This window comes from Jaculus jaculus, chromosome 8 (genome assembly GCF_020740685.1).
Source record: "Jaculus jaculus isolate mJacJac1 chromosome 8, mJacJac1.mat.Y.cur, whole genome shotgun sequence".
Taxonomy (NCBI): domain Eukaryota; kingdom Metazoa; phylum Chordata; class Mammalia; order Rodentia; family Dipodidae; genus Jaculus; species Jaculus jaculus.
In genome coordinates, this window is record NC_059109.1 from 72,057,994 (window position 1) to 72,078,439 (window position 20,446).

A 20,446-nucleotide genomic window follows, 5' to 3' on the forward strand; every position below is an offset into this window, starting at 1 on the left:
AGAAAATGGGCATGCCAGGTCCAACAACCACTAAAGAGTCCATATACATGGACTCACTATTAGATCAAGTAGACTTGGTACATGCAAAAGAATTCCAATATACTATAAATAACACAAAGAAAAAGTAAAGTATTGGCATGTGCTTATCAATAAACACTTTGGAGGTTGTGGAAAGAAAAAGAAATCAATCTCATCCTTGGCAATACTTTCAGGTTAATGTGGACTACATATGCTGTCTTGAAAGGCCAAAACATAAAAAATGACATCCGTCCACCAACTTCATCTTCACAAACAAGTCCCAAAACCTAAGGTAAATTTTATGTCCATATTTTAAGGTAAGTACTGCTATCATGGCTCTTCAAGATTTTGATTCCATCTGAAAACCTTAGCAGAGTGCACACCTTTAATCCCAGCACTGGGGAAACAAGAGGTAAGGAGGAGGTCACCCTAAAACTACAGCCTGAGCTACAGTGAAACCCTATCTTTTAAAAACAAACAAAAAACCCAACAGTGTATTTCTTTACCAGGTATTTTAATGTGATCCCTCTTGCATAAGTCACATATTAACATTTACTTTTCAGGGATAGTTATTAACTATGGAGTCAGCATGGCTCAACAAAGGGCACACTAACACTACAATGAAATAACTTCAGTATGCTCCTATATTGAAATTATATGCAAATCTATTACCTTAAGTAACTGCTCTGGAACTGATCACATAAATATTTTCATTTTTTAGAATATCTAAAATGCCAAGAGTGACTTAGTGGCTAAGGTGCTTGCCTGCAAAGCCTAAGTCCCTGAGATTCAATTTCCCAATACCCACATGAGCCAGAGGTGCATGGTGGCGCATGCATTTGCAGAATGGAGAAGCTAGAGATCTTCCCGTACCCATTATCTATCTGCTTCTATTAAATAATAAATAAACAAAGCAAATAAGAAGAGATGACTTAGCAGCTAAAAGTACTTGCATGCGACTGACAAAGGACACAGGTTCAATCCCCACATCCCACGTAAGCACATGCACATGGAATTTGTTTGCAAGGGCTAGAGCACCTGGAGCACCCATTGGCTGGCTATCTGCTTCTGACTTAATTTCAACATTTGGATAGTGTAACTGAGTTTCTGTCTACTTACACCCTATTTCCCGTAAGTAGTTCCTCCTCTTATTCCTTTGGTGTACCTCCCATTCTACTTCTAATTTTTTTAACACTTTTTTAAATTTTTATTTTTTTACTTATTTATTTGAGAGAGAATATGAATGGGCATGACAGGGCCTCCAGCCACTGAAAATAAATCCCAGGTGCATCACCCCCTTTGTGGCTATAGTGGGTAATCAAACCTGGGTCCTTTGGCTTTGCAAACAAACACCTTAACAGTTATACAACCCCTCTAGCCCCCATACTACTTGCATGTTAACTGGATGGCTACAATCTCTGTATTCTTCTCATGTAGTTTTACTGCTTTCAACAGTCTTACCTCTTGTTTCTTCAAAGAGGAAAAAAACGAACTGTCCACAGACAAGTATTGACAGTATATTTTCTCCATTCACAAGGTTTACTTACTAAAAGACATGAACTAGGGGTAAAGGCAGGAGGATCACTGAATCCAAGGGCAGCCTGGGACTGGAGTTAAGTTCCAGGTCAGCCTACCTCAAAGAGGGAATTAGGCAGTGCACCATGGCACATGACCTTAATTAATCCCAGCACCCAAGAGCACAAAAGTGGAATGGCCTGAAGTTGAGACCAGCATGAGACTACAAAGTGAGTTCCAGGTAACCTTGGAAAAGAGTGGGAATCTGCCTCAGAAAAAAAGGTGTGGGTGGGAATTTTCATGTTAAGAAATCAAACATAAAGAGGGGAAAGCTGGGCATGATGGCAACAAGCCTTTAATCCCAGCATTCAGGAGGCAGAGGTAGGAGGCCACACTGAGACTACATAGTGAAATTTCAGGTCAGCCTGGAATACAGCAAAACCCTACCTAGCTAGAAAAAACTTAAAGAAAAGCTCAAACTAGAGAGATGGCTCAATACCCCAGTACTCACATAACAATGTGTTAAAGGCACCTGCAGTTTGCCTTGGCCCTCTGCAAGAGGCCCTGTGCATGCCCATTCTTTCTCCTTACAAATAAAAACATAATAAAGGACCCAAGTTTGATTACCCAGAACCCACATAAGCCAAAAGCACGTGGCACATGTGTCTGGAGTTCATTTGCAGTGGCTGAAGGCCCTAGCATACCCAATCTCTTGCACTATCTGCCTCTCTCTCAAATAAGTTTTTGCAGAGTTAGGAGGATTACCATGAGTTCAAGGTCCCCCTGAGACTACATAGCGAATTCCAGGTCAGCATGGAAGAACCCCTACTTCCAAAAACAAACAAAAAAAAAACCCTTTAAAAAAATTTTCAAAGCCGGGCGTGGTGGCGCACGCCTTTAATCCCAGCACTCCGGAGGCAGAGGTAGGAGGATCGCTGAGAGTTCAAGGCCACCCTGAGACGACAGAGTGAATTTCGTGTCAGCCTGAGCCAGAGTGAGACCCTACCTTGAAAAACCAAAAAAAAAAAAATTTCAAGCCATGCAGGATGGATCACTTAGCGGTTAAGGCAGTGCCTGTGAAGCCTAAGAACCCTGGATAGATTCTCCAGGTCCCACGTAAGACAGATACACAAGGTGATGCATGCATCTGGAGTTCATTTGCAGTGGCCATAGGCACAGGCAGTTCCCATTCTCATTCTCTCTCCCTGTGTCTCAAATAAATAAAAATAAAAATCAACTGTTTCCATTCTTTCCCAAAATAAACAACCAATCCTGAAATATTTAAAGTATGAGTTTTGAACCTAGAGAAATTTTCAGCATTTAAGGGGCTTGGCTGCAAGCCCTATCAAACTGGTTTTAATTCCCCAGTACCCACATAAAACAAGAGGAACAACAATGTGGCTCTTCCATCTGGTGTACACTGGTAGCAGCTAGAGGCCCTAAGCTTCTCTATTCTGTCTCTTCTGTTTCTCTATACTTGTAAGTTAGTAGTTTTTCACAATACTACAAAAATTTAGCCAGATAGGTAGCACATACCTTTAATCCCAGCACTCAGGAGGCAGAGGTAGGAGGATCACCTTGACTTGAGGACAACCTGACATTATGCAATGTGTTACAGGTCAGCCTGGGCTACTGTGAACCCTACCATGAAAAATTAAACAAAATAATAATTATACATAATTAACGATAATATACAATGACTTTTATAAATTTAATTTATATTAGATGGCACATGTATACAATGAAGTTCCACTCAGCGGTAAAGAAATATGAAGTTAAAATTTGCAGGAAAATAGATTGATCTGGAAAGGATTAAACTAAGTGAGGTAAACCAGGCCCAGAAAGCCAAATGTCACATGTTCTCTCTCATATGTTAATCCTACCTACAGATGACTGGACTTCTGTGTTAGTAAGAAGAAAACCCAGTAGCAAAGGGATTAAGCTAAAGAAGAGATATAAAGGGGAAGAGAAAGGGAGGAGGGTACTTAAGATGGAATTGTATATATGTGGAAGAATAGATTAATGGGGTTGAAAAGGCCCAATAGAGGCCAGGGGAAGACATTTAAGTAAAGTTAAGGTGGAAGGGGGGGCTTATCAAAATCTAAGAATATAAATAAATCATATGAAATCTACTTTTTTGGGCGATGAACACTCAGATTGTTGCTAGAAAACTTCCAGTGCCAGTGAGTTGTTGGCCAGGGGTTCCTGATGTCCCCAAAACACTATTGGCCATTGCCGAGGCCTTTGGCTTCCCACCAAGAATAGATATTAAGACCCTATTGCTGACGACCACATTTTTGGGCTGCAAGGCCACCGAGAAATCCTGTTCGAACTGAGCTGAGAACCTCCTCTATGTAGATCAGCTGACAGAATGCTAGAAGAAGCCATTCTGCATGCAGTTCAATGGGAGAAAGAGAAAACACTGCAATATGAGCCAACGGGTGCAATAGATGCACATCTGTCGTTGTGGAAACCAACTGCCCTCTAATTGGAGTGAGGCCTGCTCCATGGAAGACAGTATTTATTTACCTGATAATGAAAACTTAAAATCGGGGTACGCATGAGCCATAGGAGTGTAACTTCTGCTGCTGCCTGGCTACATGTATATGCTATGCTTGCTTATCAAACTGCCCAGTAAGCACTTCTCTTAATGTTCATACCCTTATATTAATGGTACTCTCGCTTTTCAGATGGCAGTGACCTTGGGATGACTCAGGAGACACTATGGTGCTGAGAAGGGACAGAGGAGTATTCAGCACTGAAATATCTCAATCACACCTTCCATGGCTCAAGGTCCATTGCTGAAGAGGTGGTGGAAAGAACGTAAGGGTCAAAGGAAGGATAGGACTCCTTACGTGCTCCCCCCAAACACAAAATGACCTGGATATCCATGACCTAACAGTGCCTGACACTACAAACACAAGACCACCATAATAGGAGGAAAAGATCATGACATCAAAATAAGAAGAGACTGATTGAGCTGCGTAGGGGATTATGATGGACAATGGAGTTTCAAAAGGGAAAGTGGGGGAGGGAGGGTATTATCATGGGATAAATTTTATAATAATGGAAGTTAATAAAAAATTGTTTACTTTTATTTATTTGCAAGTGACAGACAGGGAGAAGGTGGGGGATGGGAGAGGAGAGAGAATGAGCGCTTCCAGCCACTGCAAATGAACTCCAGACGCATGTGCCCCCTTGTGCATCTGGCTAAGGTGGATCCTGGGGAATCGAGCCTCAAACCGGGGTCCTTGGGCTACACAGGCAAGCGCTTAACCACTAAGCCATTTCTCCAGCCCAATAAAAATTTTTGAAAAAGAAAATGATAATGGTGATAAAACTGTTGGATTGTGCACTACTAGAGTGAAACCCTGGATTGGGGAGAAGCCTAGGAAGTTATTAAATGGTGCTTGCTTCCTAGAGATACTGCCCAGCAGTTATGGTGCTTCTATCCAATGCTTGCAAACCCAAGTTCAAATCCCCAGTACCCTATGTGACAAACATCTGGAGTTTGTAATGGCTAGAATCCAGCAAACTCCCATACACATACTTTGCCTCTTTCAGATTAATGAATAATCTGTTCCCTTACACAGAGCAAAAAAATCAAATTGCATAAGTGTGAGCGTAACACATACAGTAATACCTGGGAGAAGGGAGGAATTCAAGGACAGCATAGATAAGAATATGTATGGGGAGTGACAAAAGGTGGTTGTTTGCAAACCTGCTGGCCTGGGGTCCAATTCTCTAGCATCCAAGTAATGACAGACAAAAAATGTGGTGCAGGTATCTGGCACTCATTTGAACTAGGGAGAAACTGATGCACCCATATACACACACTTTTAATAATAGAGATGGGGCTGGAGAGATGGCTTAGTGGTTAAGCGCTTGCCTGTGGAGCCTAAGAACTCTGGTTCAAGGCTCTTTTCCCCAGGACCCACATTAGCCAGATGCACAAGGGGGTGCACGCGTCTGGAGTTCATTTGCAGTGGCTGCAAGCCCTGGTGTGCCCATTTCCTCTATCTGTCTCTCTCTCTCTCTCTCCCTCTCTCTGTCACTTTCAAATAAATAAATAAAAATGAACAAAAAAAAATTGAAAAAATAGAGATGGTCATAACATCAATCAAGTGATCAAAAAAACAGTAGGAGAGAGGGAATGATGGAGAGGAGTTGAGGAGTTGTACTGGGGAGAGGGAAGGGGATAGGAATTATCATGGTCTATTGACTATAGTTATGCAAGCTGTCAGTAATAAATGTAAATAAATGGATATTATATGCACTTTGTGCAAACACTGTCAAATACACAGTAACTATCAATTTCATGTTGTGGGGCATATTACACAACACTTTAGGACTTGTTAATCCTCCCCAAAGAACTTCCAGAATAAGAAATATCATACTTATATGGACAGGTATTATGGAATAACAGTTTTTCTTCCTTTCAATATGTTTATGGAATTCTATCTTTATTCTTGAGAGTTAACTCTACTTACATCATTAAAACCTGGTTCAAAGCCGGGCATGGTGGCCCCTTCCCTTAAACCCAGCACTCATGATGCAGAGGTATGAAGATCACTCTAAGTTTAAGGTGACCCTGAGACTACATAGTGAATTCCTGGTCAGCCTGAGCTAGAGTGAGACCCTCCCTCGAGAGGAAAGAAAAGAAAAACACCTGGTTTAATTCCCTAGGAACCAGGCAGAGCATACATATACAATGTGTGCCTAGAGGTAGGGGGAAAAACCCATTTTCATTCACTCTCTCTACCTTTCTTTCAAATAAATAAAAAATAAAAATTGTAGCCAGGCGTGGTAGCACACGCCTTTAATCCCAGCACTTGGGAGGCAGAGGTAGGAGGATTGCCGAGGCCACCCTGAGACTCCATAGTGAATTCCAGGTCAGCCTGGGCTAGACAGACCCTACCTTGAAAAAGAAAATAAAAAAACAATAATAAAAATTGTAAGAAAGAGATAACATAATTATTACTCTGGAATTTAAGGATGTTGTACAGCTGGCCTTCATTTAAATACTTTCTTTTAGAAAAAAAATATTTATAGTTGGGCTTGGTGGTGCATGCCTTTAATACCAGCACTCTGGAGACAGAGGTAGGAGGAAACTCCATAGTGAATTCCAGTTCAGCCTGGGCTAGAGATAGACACTACATCGAAAACCAAAAAAAAAAAAAAAAAGAGTGGTTAGATTCAACTTAATTTATCCCAACACTTGAAAGACTGATGAAGCAGGAAGAGCAACAATTCAAAGTCGACATAAGCTTCCTCTAAGCCCATCTCGGAATCAAGGGAACACAAACATTCAGCACAATTTTTTAACCAAGTAATTTAACAGACACTAAGAAACTGCTTTACTAAGTAGGGAGTGGTAATGTACACCTTTAACCTCAGCCCTAGAGCAGTAGAAGCAAAAGGATCACAGTGAGTCTGGGCCAGTTTGGGAGTACAAAATTCAAGGTTAGACTACATGACACCCTACCTCAGAAAATTGTTACCATGTGGCAGTCATAGTTATAAAAACAACGCAAGATTAACACATAACATTTACTTCATTTTGTATGTCCTGTTTCCTGTTTACCTCTAGAAATCTCCATGTAGACATTAAATATGTTTGTGGGCATGGAGAGACTACTTGCCCGCCAAACCAAAGTGAAAAAAGAGGGCTGAGGACATGGAACCACTAGTTTAACATCCAGTGAGGGGCTGGGGCAAGGCTTAACGGTACAGCCCCTTCCTAGTATGCACCAGGCCTTGAGTGCAACCATATGCACCACACAAAAAAAAGTACTTCGTATAGACCTAATCAAAACAAGTAACAATTTTTGTCATCTTTTTAGAATGTCCTGTTTGTTCCAGAACAGGTTCTCCAATTTTTTTTTTAACTTGGGACTTCAGGAACCACAGAGCCTTGCAGAATACACCCTTCATGAGAGCAAATGTATACAATCACAAAACTGCACACTCAGAAAGAATCCTCTCCTGAGGCCTACACTTTCTCCCCTGAAGCAGAAGGTTGTTGGGATCACCATGTACAACCAGAACTGAGCTGGGCATGGGCATACTTCTGTACCTCAGTTGTAGGTTAAGGAGTTAAAGTTCACCCTCAGCAACAAAGCAAATTCCAAAGACCACATGTGTCCTATTTCTTCCTCTACTCTCACCTAAAGCTTGTCAGCACCTGAAAGACTAACATGGGGTTATTGAATCCCTTGTCTGGAACACAATACTTGTCTTGTTTTTTTCAAGGTATGGTTTCACTCTACCCAGGCTTACCTGGTATTCACTATGAAGTCTCATGGTGACCTCGAACTCAGTGATCCTCCCACCTCACCTCCCAAGTGCTGGATTAAGGCGTGTGCCACCATGTCTGGCTTAAATTTTTAGAACTGTTTCACACAACCTAGTGGAATGTCATCATTACTCTTCAATTGATGCTATTAATTCATCTCAAAAATAATTTGTGCAGGCTAGAGGGATGGCTTAGCAGTTAAATTGTTTGCCTGCAAAGCCAAAGGACCCAGGTTCCATTCCCCAGGACCCATGTTAGCCAAATGCACAACGGGGTGCACACACCTGGACTTCGTTTGCAGTGCCCGGAAGACCTGGCATACCCATTCATTCTCTCCCTCTTTCTCTGGCAAACAGAAAATAAAAAAATTTGTGCTCCAAACCCAGCCTTTTTCGTTTCATTTCTTATGCCCTGATTATTTGATGTAACGTAATTTTTTCATGTTTCTGGGCTAAAGTGATGGCATGGCGTTTAAGGCATTTGCCTCCTACAGATTCAATTCTGCATACATCGAGTTTGTTTGCAGTGACTTGGTCCTGGCCTTCCCATTCTATCAAATAAAAATTGAGCCTGTTCTGAATGAGAAGTAAAAAACTCAGTAGCAGAGGGCAGTAAATTAAAAAGGAGATATAAAGGGAAGAGAAAGGAATGGAGGAGGGTACTTAATAGGCTGGTATTTATATATGTAAGGAGAATGATTGAGATGGGGAGGGGATATAATGGAGAATGGAATTTCAAAGGGGAAAGCAGGGGGTGGGAGGGTACTACCATGGGATATTCATGGAAATTATTAATAAATATTAAGAAAAAAGCCAAAAAAAATTGAGCCAGATGTGGTGGCTGACACTTTTAATCCCAGCTCTCAGGTGGCAGGAGGATTGCTGTGAGTTCTCAGCCACCCTGAGACTACATAGTGAATTCCAGATCAGCCTGGGCTAGAGTGAGACCCTACCCGAAAAAAACAAAAAATAAAAATTCTGCAGTGTGTGGTGGCGCATACCTTTAATTCCAGCATGAGGGAGAACCTGAAGTAGGAGGGTATCTGTGAGTTCTAGGTCAGCCTGGGCTAGACTGAAACCCTACCTGGGGGTAGAGATTATCCAAGCAAATCTGGTGTGGTGGCATACTGTTTAATACCAACATTCTGGAGACTGAGGTAGGATATCACCTTGAATTTAAGCCGTGCTGTTGCCAGTGTTTACAGACCCCATGTTTTCCCCATTCCAGAAGCTAGAAACCATGAGCCAAGCCAAACACGTCACTTGTCTACTACATTACATCTTCCACTAAATATTCACAAATTTACCATTTAACCTCCAATTCTGCCATATTATTTTCTCTATTTCCTAATAGCTTCTGTTTTTATCTATTTACAGTATCATTTTAAGCAATTCTACACATTATTAATCATCACTTTACCTTAACCTATGACTCTATTCATTTCAAGGCCTGATAAACTTGACACAAGAGAGGTAGGAGTATGTACAGGAGTTTTAGGCTGTTTTAGGGTGAAGTTCAGGTAAACCTGTGCTACCCTACCTAGAAAGCACCCCCACAATGAAGCAATCTCTAATAATGGGATACACTGTCATTTATCTGTCTTGCCAGATTGATGCAGACACATGATCATTGTATCTTTTTGTATTCTCCAAAACAGAAAAACATGACTTTAAATAATGGGATTCAAGAATAAGGAAAAGAGAAATAGCTTTCGCAGAAGCGGGATCAATACTTGACTTATTTAAAAGGTTCTTCTCTTCTTCCAGACAACTTAGGACCTTCTGCTTTAATGTTCTACCACTGCTTTCCTTGAAGCTACCTTTGATGAGCATTTGATCTACATTTTACTTTTTTTGGTCCAAGTATGAGAAGATTTACAAGTGACCTACTCTACAGCATTGAATACCCCTTTAAAAAACTAGCTTCTGGCCAGGTATGCTAATTCAAAAATTCAGGAGGCCAAAGATAGGACTGCCTTGAGTTCAAGGCCACCATGAGACTACATACTGAATTCCAGGTCAGCCAGAGTGCTACAGTGAGGCCCTACATGAAAATGAAAAACTTTCCACTTTTAATATTCATTTCAATAAATATAAAATAATTTGGAAAAAAAAGAAAATGAAAAACTTAAAAGAAAAAAAAAACAGATTAACTTATGACTTAAGCAGTTGAAGTGTTTGCCTTCAAAGCCCAAGGACCCAGGTTGTTTCCCAGTACCCATGTAAGCCACATTCACAAGGTGGCACATGCATCTATAGTTCATTTGCTGTGGCTCAAGGCCTTGGTGGACCTGTTCTATCACAAATAAATACAAAAAAAAAAAAAAAAACTTTTAGGGTTAGAGAGATTGTTTAGTGGTTTTAAGGATGTAGGTTTCATTCCCTAATACCCACATAAGCCAGCTGCACAAGACAAGGTGGCACATGTGTCTGGAGTTCATTTGCCATGTCTGGAGGACCCTCGAGCGCCTATTCTTTCTCTCAAATAATAAAAAATAATTTTTAAGAGCTTCTTGGAGCTGGAAAATGGCTCGGCCATTAAGGCATTTGCCTGCAAAGCCAAAAGACCCAAGTTGATTCAACTCCCCCGTACCCATGTAAGCTAGACGGCACAAGGGGGCTCAAGCATCTGTAGTAGGTTTGCATTGGCTAGAGGCCCTGAGCACGCATTCTCAACCTCTTCTCCCCTCTGTCAAATAAACAAAAATTTTAAAAAATGAACTTCTTGCCCAGCACTGTGGCACATGCCTTTAATCCCAGTACTTGGGTGCTGAAGGAGGACTTCTCCAGTTCCAAGGCCACAGAGACATCAGCCTGGAAAGTACCTCAAAAAAAAAAAAAACCCTACCTACACCTTCCTCTTACAAATCTTTCAGTGACAACATAATACTATCATCTTCCTCACAGGCATCTCAGGCAGGTTTTGTACCCATTAACACTACCTTCAACTTCCTATGTGCTGTGACTAGACATGTGTCATAAATGTTATATACAATCCAAATGTCCAGAGTCTTGAGTGTATGTGGGTTTGTGCCTGGAGGCTAAGAAAACCTTGAGTGTCTTGTTAAACACTCTCCTTGACTTGGAACCCGTAAAATTAGACTGGGCTGTCCAGTGGAACTTGTCCTCGTCTACCCAGCTCTGGCATTATAAGAGCATCCACCAGGCTTAGAATTTTTATAACTTTCCTGTGTATCCAACTAGGTTCCTCACTTCAATCAATAAAATTTCCCCCACAATACAGCCTTTTCTTGAGACGGTAGAGTGGGTCTTATGTGTCCCTATGTTGCCTCAAATTATGTATCTTGAATGAACTAAATTTCTGAGCCTCCTGCTTCTAACTCTCAAGAGCTGATTACATGCCTGTGCCACATCTAATTTATAGGATACTGGAAATTGAACGCATGGCCTCATGCACCTTAGGCAAGCACTGTCAACTGAGCTTCATCCACAGCCCCCTAAGAATGCTCTAAATAACTTCATAATCATCTAAGAGAAGGGATTGCCTACTACCTCCCTGTCTGGTTGCTATATGTTTAAAGAAACCATTCCAGACCACAGGTAAACTTCAGCTGCTTAATCAGAACCTGTCAGGTCAGCCCAAGTTAATGAAAAGCTCATTACAGTCATTTACAAGTAACTATGGTTCCCTTATAGGAAGCACTTCATGATACTCATACCAAAAGTTTAATTCAGAGAGCCACTTCCAGAGGTCTATTGTACATCAACTAAATTTAAGTGAGTCTATTTCCTAGTCTTTGCAATGAAACCAAGTGGACCTCACACCTCTTACCATCACCCAGGAAGGGTGTGCATCTCTTCCGAAGGCCCCCCTGGCTCCAGGTCATCCTGGCTGATGCTGCTCCAGGCTGGGCATCCATGTTGCTGAGGCTTGTGGTTTGTGAGGGGTAGTGTACAGGAAAAGCAGGATGGGATTCAAGGTAAACAAGAGGAAGATGGCTTTCTGGGGAAACGCCATCACCATTCTAGGTGTTAAGTAGTACCACACACATTTTATTGCAGCACAGTTTAAAAATTTAACAAATGAAAGATTAAAAATAAAAAACAAAAATAAAAAAATTAAAAATACAGAAGTCCAGAGATGCTCTAAAACAGTTAAGTTAAAGATCAGGAAAAATAAGGTCATAGACTTAACAGCCAGTAAAATTATTTCCAGTTTGGGGAAGGGGTTGAGGGCAAGGGTGGGGTTGGGAGAGAAAAGGTTTATATGATTGATCAATCTACTTAAAAATGCCAACGCCTTCACTTTCTCTCCCAAGATACAAAACTCCAAAGTCAAATCAGGAGGCCGAAGAAATTCTTAACATTCAGAAAAACTCTTTTAATCGGGTTAAAAATCATCATTTATCATCATCATCATCACCACCATAAGTATAATAATAACTAGTAACAACAATAAAAAGGAAATCAGCGGAAAGTCAGGAAAAATGTTAAAAAAAAATTATAATAACTTACTGTAGCTGAAGATCAAAAAAATCTCACTGTAAAAAAACAAAAATAAAAATAGGCCAGATTAGAAAAACTGGAGGTGCAAAAATGTTAAGTCAGTAATGTTCATTTCTTTTTTTTTTTCCTTTTCCAAAAGCAGTTTCAACAAAAACCGCAAGGGTAATGATCTCAATAAATAGCAGACAAGCAAAGCCCTTTCCACATCAATTAATCTTAAAAATACACGAGGAAGTAGAGAGGTCAGTTTATGAGGCTCCTCTAACCTAACTGCTGCAGAAAAAAATAGAAATTTAAAAATTACATCTTAAATCCAGGTCCCGTTTCTTTTTTGGAAACAATTTAAAAAAACACCTGTACATTTGCTGTAGTGCACACCAAGTTGCATCACCATGTTTAAAATGTCTATAAAATCAGTTTTGGAATGGGAATGTGTGTGTTCTGGAAGGGTGGGGAAGGGAAGTTAAAAATCAAAGCTGAGCTCCAGTGAGTAAGGATGGGGTTCGCCTTGCTGCCCTGTGAAAGGAGAAGGGACAGATTGAGTCATAGTTCCTCAGAAATGTTGTGCCCTAAACCCCCAAGACAGAAATATCTGTCTGTTGCATCCAACACATTTTGGTAAAGCATAACATTTCACTGGGATTGGGACTTTATAGAATCATCACTTCTACCAGTGATTGTTTTTACAATTCTTCAACATCAGTATGTGGCTAAGGTTAACTAAATTCAGGTCCCTTTCCCCAAGAAGTTCCAAAGAGTATACATCTAAATGCTCATCTTTGTAGTGTGGGCATGGGAAATAAAGATAAATGAAGCCAACAAATGGACAGGTCAGCACTGAGATTATGAGGGTAAGGGTTTTAAACCTCAAGGCCATGTCGTTTTCCTGAGTAATATAGACTAAAAAATGACCTAACGTGACTGTATTACAGTAAAGATGACTCATCTATTCTCAAAACTACTGGGCTGGAGGGATGGGCTTAGCGGTTAAGGCATTTGCCTGCAAAGCCAAAGGACTCAGGTTTCTTTCCCCAGGACCCACATTAACCAGATGCACAAGGGGGTGCAGGCATCTGGAGTCTGCAGTGGCTGGAGGTCCTGGTGTGCCCCTTCTTTCTGTCTCCCTTTCTCTGTCAAATACATAATAAAAATAAAGTATTAAAAAAAAAACTACTGAGTAAACAATCCCAGAATTATGGTTTTTCAGTTAGGTGAAAATACTTTTAAATAAGGAGACCTTTTGTTCATTTTCAGTCACAATAAAACAAAACAAACCATAAGTGGGGCATGATGGCACATGCCTTTAATCCAGCACTTGGGGAGGCAGAGTTAGCTCCAAGCCACCCTGAGACTACATAGTGAATTGCAGTTCAGCCTGGGCTTAAGGGACCCTACATTGAAAAAAACAAAAATATTTAAAAATACATAAGCATGGTGGTTAAAAAAAAAAAACTATGGTCCTTGAATACTTAATTTATGTCATAAACAGGCTGGAGAGATGGCTCAGCATTTACAGGTACCTGCTTGCAAAACCAAGTGGCTTAGTTCAAATCCTTAGGCCCTGTAGGGCCAGATGTACAGGTGGCACATTCAGTTGAAGGAGGCTCTGGCACACCCATTCTCTCTCACATACTTTTCAAAAACCAGGTGATGAAAAAACTATGTCAATATGAAATTTGTGTATCTATCCTTCATTTATCATCTAATGTTTTTGAAGTAACCCCAAAACATTAAGAATCGTACATGAGCCTGGCATGGTGGCACACGCGTTTAATCACAGCACTCAGGCGGCAGAGGTAGGAGGAGAATCACTTTGAGTTTAAGGCCACCCTGAGACTACACAGTGAATTCCATGTCAGTCTGAGCTAGTAGCAAGAAACTACCTCAAAAAGCCAAAAAGAATCATGTATTACTTTTAAATAAAGGTTCATATTATTTCATCAGCTAAAACAAGAACTGAAAATAGACTAGCTCACTGAACAGTCAAGCATGAATTCGTTGCATTCATGTTTTAGTATTCAGCCATGAGGTCTAATTTTTACTTTACAATTTCAGTAAACAAGACTTTGGTAGAAATTTTTTTTAAGTACTTCAGAGACAGAAGAGGCGGCAGAGAGAGAATGGGCGCGCTAGGACCACCAGCCACTGCAAACGAAGTCCAGACACATGTGCCACCTTGTGTATTGTATCTGGCTTACGTGGGCCTGGGGAATAGAACTGAGGTCCTTTGGCTTCGCAGGCAAATGCTGTAACAGCTAAGCCATATCCCCAGTCCCAAACAGAAATAATTCAAAAATATTCCTTGAGCAAAATGTTTATGAAAGACTACCATCAGAATAACTCTGTATCTAGGACTTTTTTACTTACTGGAGGGAGGGCAGATTGAGAGAATGGGCACGCCAAAGTCTTCAGCCACTGCAAATGAACTGGTCTTTGGCAGATCTCCAGCTCTATATCTAGATTTAAACATGTTTTTCTTTTAAGTAGGGGGGCTGGAGAGGTAGGTGGCTTAGAGGTTCAGGTGTGTGATGCACAAGGGAGTTCTGGAGTTCATCCACACTGCCTGGAGGCCCTGGTTCATGTACCCTCTCAAATAAATAAATGTATTCAAAAATAAATACGCCAGGCATGGTGGCATGCACCTTTAATCCCAGCCCTCAGGAGGCAGAGGTTGGAGGATTGCTGAGTTAAAGGCCACCCTGAGACTACATAGTGAATTCCATGTCAGCATTAGCTAGACCCTACCTCAAAAAAAAAACCAAGTAATACAGCACTCAGGAGGCATAGGTAGGAGCATAGCCATGAATTTGAGGCTACCCTGAAACTACATAGTGAATCCCAGGTCAGCCTGGAATAGACCTTACCTCAAAAAAAAAAGGGGGGGGGGGACTGGAAAGATGGCCCAGGTTGAATTACCCAGTAGTACCCATGTAGTAATGTGAGGTAAACAAAATGGTACACCTGCCTGGTGTTTACTCAGGCCTGCCCATTTCTCCCTCCTCTTGCTAAGTTTAAAAAAATTTTTTTTAAAGTTAACTCAAATGTATTTCAGTGAGTATGCCTCATTATTTTGTGAAAGTTCCATGAGATTGCCATCCCTTCTTCTTCTAAAAGGTTATCCTCCAAATTAAGCTATGCCAAGCAGGAGTGATAGCTCACACCCATAATCTCAGCACTATAGCCAGCCTGGGCTAAAGAGTTACAGGTCAGCCCAAACTGGAAGAAAGCCTGACTCAATAAAAGAGCTAGAGGTCTGGAGAGATGACTTAGCGATTAAGGTGCTTGCCAACAAAGCCAAAGATCCCAGGTTTGATTTCACAGTACCCACTTAAAAAGCCAGATGCACAAAGTGGCACACATGTCTGGAGTTCATTTGCAGTGGCTAGAGTCCCTAGCACACCCATTCTCATCTTCCTCTTTTTTTAAAAATGTGCCAGATGTGGCACACACTTAATTCCAACCCTTTGAAAAAAAAATTCATTATAGGTTAAATTAAACTCAGTGAGAAAGAAGTTTTTATGCATTTTCTGAAGATCTACTTTGTTATTACATTTTTGCCATGAGAAATCTTTTTCTAGTTGGGTGTGGTAGCACACACCTTTAATACTAGCACTCAGAAGGATTGCCACAAACTTAAATGTATAATAAGCTCCCTTTATCATGTTTGCATGCTTTATATACATTCTAATTAGATATTGTCATCTTTCTTGCCATTAAGATGAGATGGGGTGGCTGGTTTTTGTGTGTGTGTTTGTTTGAGGCCACCCTGACACTACACAGTAAATTCCAGGTCAGCTTGGGCTAGTGAGACCCTACCTCAAAAAGGCCTCCCTCCCCACTGTGACTTAGGAGACAGTGTTCAAGGTCAGCCTGGGCTAGAATGAGACCCTACCTTGAAAATCTGAAAAGAGCTGGGCATGGTGGTACATGCCTTTAATCCCAGCACTGGAGAGGCAGAGGTAGGAGGATCATTGTGAGCTCGAGCCTTCCCCCCACCCAAAGAATACATAGTAAATTGCAGGTTAGCATGGGCTATAGTGAAACCCTACCTTTTTGTAAGAAAAAAAAGGGCTATACCAACCAGTAGCAAGTGGAGCATCACCCGCTACTTACTAGTAATGCAAATTCTGTACCACAAGACTTAATTAGAAACTGGCTGTGATTTGGAAGGCAGAGGCAGGATTACTGTGAGTTCAAGGAAAGCCTGTGACTGCAGCGTGAGTTCCAGTTCAGCCCTGTCTAGACTGAGACACTGTCTTGAAAAAACAAAACAAAAACAAAAAACCTGGTTGTGAAGTTTTCTTGTGGTGACACCAGCACTCAGGAACCAGAGGTAGGATTTCCCTGAGTTGGAGGCCACATTAATAATACAGAGTGAATTCTAGGTCTGCTTGTGCTACAATAAGACCCTATCTCAGGGGGAAAAAAAGTCTTCTTGCTGCTGGGCATGGTGGCATACACTCAATACTCAGGAGGCATAGGTTGTAGGATGGCCATGAGTTCAAGGCCACCCTTAGACTACATAGTGAATTCCATGTCACCCTGGGCGAGAGGAAAACCCTACCTCTAAAAACAAAAAAAAAAAAGTCTTTTTGCTGATCAACTAATATCTGAGAAACACTGTAGACAATTTTGTACCAGAAATCTTGCTGCTCTAGCTTTTTTAGCATTTTTGCTGCAAATTCTGATTTTCACTGGCCAAACTCTAGGTAAAGGCATTATCTTCCATTTCTAATGGCAGTGAATTTGTATAGTAACTATAAACAAATGCTCATCAATGAATTTACTAATAAAAATATGACTGACATGCTAAGGATTCACTAATATTTTTACTATTATAATTTAGAAAATTCCAGTACTTTCTCTACACTCTTGTCTTTTCACAATTGGCTGAATGAAATTGTTGACACTAGGTACTCTTCTATTAAAACAAGTCTAGGGCCAGGAGTGGAAAAGGCCTGGCAGGCCCTTTTTTTTTTCCGTGGAAGGGGCTCACTCTAGCCCAGGCTGACCTGAAATCCCCTATGTAGTCTCAGGGAGTCCTTGAACTCACAGCACTCTGCCTTCTACTGGGATTAAAGGCTTGTGCCAACATGCCCAACTTCTCTCTGCCTTTCTAGCAAATACAAATATAGTCCCAAGTTTGTTCTTTTTTTGGAGGTAAGGTTTCACTCTAGTCCAGGCTGACCTGGAATTCACTATGCAGTCTCAAGGTAGCCTCCTGCACTGCAGGGCTGGGATTAAAGGCATGTACCACCAGGCCCAGCTCTCCCAAGTTTTTTTAAGTAACAATAAAACTAAGTTTGAAGTTTAGCTAATTTGCCCAATGATGATAGGATTATAATGTTACTATTAGGTCCAGACTCTTTAACATTTAATACAATTAATCTTCATACACATATATATACATACACATACGTAAATATGTGCATACATCCAAAGACTAGAACTAGCTATTAGGGAATTTCTTCCTTGCTTGTTGCTAACAGCCACCTCATCAAAATAAGATTACAGGGCAACCCTTCTAAGAGGTATTACAAACAAGCTGCGTTTAAATTCTCTACAGAACAGTAATCATTATCAAGCACTTCTCAAAATGGTTTGACCTGGGGAAATGAAAAGGTCCAAAACTAGCAAGGCTTCCTCTTTAGTCAAAACAAATGTTAGAAACCAGGAGTGGTAGCGCACGTCTTTAATCTCAACACTTGGTAGACAGAGGTAGGAGGCTTGCCATGAGTTTGAGGCCACCCTGAGACTCAAAGGCCAGCCTGAGCCAGAGTGAAATCCTACCACAGATAAAAAAATAAAAATAAAAAAAAAAGGTTAAGCCAGACAAGGTAGTAATCCCAGCATTAGGAAGGCTGAGGCAGAAGGTTCCTTGGGAATGAGGGCAGCTTGAACTGAAGACCTACTTCAAACAGCAGAAATTAAAATAAAAAATCCCAGGGGCTTCTCATGGCCGGGATCTCTTCATACTCTTTCCTTTTTTAAAAAATTTTTTAAAAATTATGTGAGAGTGACAGAGAGAGGAGATGCAGGTATTGATAGAGAAATGGGCACATCAGGGCCTCCAGCCACCAAACATTAACTCCAGACATGCACCCCCCCCCTTGGGAATCTAGCTAACATAGGTCCTGGGGAGTCGAGCCTTGAACCAGGATCCTTAGGCTTCACAGGCAAGTGCTTAACCATTAAGCCATTTCTCCAGCTCTCCTTTCCTTCTTTTAATCTAAAAACATCTTTAAAAAATGGACTGAAGCCAGGCATGGTAGTGCACGCCTCTAATCCCAGCACTCGGGAGGCAGAGGTAGAAGGATCACCATGAGTTCAAGGCCACCATGAGACTACATAGTGAATTGCAGGTCAGCCTAGGTCAGAAGGAGACCCTACCTCAAAAAAAGAAAAAAGCTGTCTGGCTGTGGTGACATGCCTTTAATCCCAGCACTCAGGAGAGGTAAGAGGATCTCTGTGAGGTGGAGGACAAGCTGGAAGGTAATATGGAGTGAGTTTCAGTTTTACCTGGACTGGAGTGACATCCTACCTTGAAAAAAAAAACAGAAATGGAACTGGAAATATGGCTCAATGGTTAAGGCATTTGCCTGCAATGCCCAGGTGTAGATTCCCCAGTGCCCACATAAAGCCAGATGTACATAGTGGTGTTCACTTCCAGTGGCTAGAGACCCAGGCATAATTTCTCATTCTCTCTACTTGCAAGTAAATATTTAGGGGAAAAAAAATCCCAGAATGTTATCAATGCTCATCTACCTGAGAACTCATGTAAAACTGTCTTATGTTGTGCAGCAATACAGTACCTAGCAGTATTCACTGAGAATTTTAACATGACCATGGTGAGTACCAGGAAAGTCATTTCTAACCCTTTTTGTCATCAAGTCTTTCTAACTTTAACTCTTACCAGTGTTATTACATATTAATTTCTGACATCTATTTATTTTTGTATGACTTTCCTGATTACTTACCTTTTCCTATTTCAGAGGGTTCAACATGCTTCCATTATCAAGTTTTATAAACCCATCCACTTTTAAAATTAAGTAGCTGAACAAAATATAGTAGCTAGGGACTGAGTAGATGGCTCAGCAAAATGGTTGCCTTGCAAGCATTAGACCTGAAAACATCCACTTTGTACTACTAGATGGACCCTACCCTAAAAAAAAACAAACTGAGCAAAGCTTGTGCCTATAAAGGTGGCCTAGACGAAGAGGAGGGAAAAAAGGATGTTTTTTGCGTCTTTTTGGGGTTTTCTAGGTAGGGTCTCACCCAGCTCAGGCTGACCTGGAATTCCCTATGTGGTCCCAGGGTGGCCTTGAACTCACTGTGATCCTTCTACCTCTCCAAGCACTCAAGAGGCAGAGGTAGGAGGATCACCATGAGTTGGAGGCCAACCTCAAATTTACGTATTTGAATTCTAGGTCAGCCGGGGCCAGAATGAGACCCTATTTTGAAAAATGAAAAAATAAAAATAAAACAACTGCGTCTGAATGTACCTCAGGCTGGGCTTTGAATTCTTGATCCTCTTCCAAAATGCTGCTACTACTAGCATATATCAACAAACCTGGCTCTATTATTTACAATCTATCACATTTCCACAAGGATAAATTTTGTGGTCTTGATCTACCCTGGGTTCACTAGCATTAGTTTTTGTGGCTAAGATTAACCAACCTAGCTGGGTGTGGTGGCATACACCTTTAATCCCAGCTATTGGAAGGCAGAGGTAGGACTGCCATAAATTCCAGACTACCCTAAAACTGCATAGTGAATTCCGATAAGCCTGAGCTAGAGTGAGACCCTACCTCAAAAAAAAAGGGGGGGGGCAGCTTGAAGCGCCACGCCTTTAATCCCAGCACTCGGCAGACAGAGGTAGGAAGATCAAGATCGCTGTGAGTTGCAGGCCACCTTAATCTACATAGTGAATTCCAGGACAGCCTGAGCTACAGTGAGTCCCTACCTCAAAAAAAAAAAAAAAAATACAGTACCTTGGGTATGGGGAGATGGCTCAGTAGTTAAGGCGCTAGCCTGCAAAGCCCAAGGACCCAGGTTCGATTCCCTTACTTCAGAAATCCCCCCCAAAAAGAGATTAACCAACATTATGCATGGGTAAAAAAGTAAACTGCCACTACTTTTCATGAGTGACCTC

At 41.2% G+C, this 20,446-nt stretch overlaps 1 protein-coding gene across 11 annotated transcripts in view; it reads right to left on the bottom strand.

Annotated features, from left to right (window-relative positions):
- The window catches only part of Hnrnpc (heterogeneous nuclear ribonucleoprotein C), a 39,475-nt gene that overhangs the window by 17,349 nt on the left and 1,680 nt on the right, over nt 1-20,446 (bottom strand). For 7 of the 11 annotated variants that reach the window (XM_045155772.1, XM_045155769.1, XM_045155768.1 and 4 more), the window contains one exon: nt 12,304-12,329. The exons of 2 other annotated variants lie outside the window; for them this stretch is intronic. The gene's annotated coding sequence lies outside the window, so the exon portion shown is untranslated. Of the gene's footprint in view, nt 1-11,613; nt 12,250-12,303; nt 12,330-20,446 lie in introns of those variants that run through there. 2 more of the 11 variants (XM_045155766.1, XM_045155767.1) reach the window with 2 other exon arrangements.